Raw genomic sequence first — 793 nt, forward strand, 5'->3', positions numbered from 1 at the left:
TAAACGAAGATAAACTAAGGAATACACCGAGCTGTCACAGCTGTACATGAGAGCCCGCGTGTAACACAACTCCACGTATAAGACAAACAACGGATGACAGAAGCTCTAGTAATAGAGCGAGACAGCCAGCGTCTCAGATGAAAGCTTTCCATCATAACAACATTTGGTGCATTTGTCTAGATGTAGTTAGCTCCTGTGGTAAATATTTTGCGCAACAGATTTCGCAGTTGTAACCCCCTGCAATCATGCAGTTGTGTTTCCTTGTGCATGCTTCTCGGCGTTGACTACAACTCCCTGACCATGGGCATCGGCTAATGAAGGTGATTTTTTTACGCTTCAAGCATTTTCTCGCCTCTTCAGTGTTATGCTGTCATCCTATTCGTCGAGCTTCGCCTCGATATCTCTCCTGTGATGTGTGATTAGCACACGGTGTTTGACGTTACCTGCGAAATGTCACAGGCGGTTCAGTCATGTCGATGCTTGCACTACGTATAGTAATAACTACGGGTTCAGTTCTGAGTGGAGACACTTCAGTGTTATAAGGGTTAAACACAATACATATATACACATGGTTTCATCGTGGTTTTTTAATCGCATCGTCGGCGTTGAGTTTATGATTCTAGTTGCGGGTTCACTTTCAATATCTGGGTTGCCCCAGAATAGCGTGGCATTTCTCGCACATGCACGCACGCATGCACGGACGTGCACACACACACACGAGCGCGCACACGCACGCGCAAGCGCACGCACGCGCACGCACGCACGCACGCACGCACGCACGCACGCACACACG

This window comes from Priapulus caudatus, unplaced genomic scaffold (assembly GCF_000485595.1).
Source record: "Priapulus caudatus unplaced genomic scaffold, Priapulus_caudatus-5.0.1 Scaffold919, whole genome shotgun sequence".
Classification (NCBI taxonomy): Eukaryota; Metazoa; Priapulida; class Priapulimorpha; order Priapulimorphida; family Priapulidae; genus Priapulus; species Priapulus caudatus.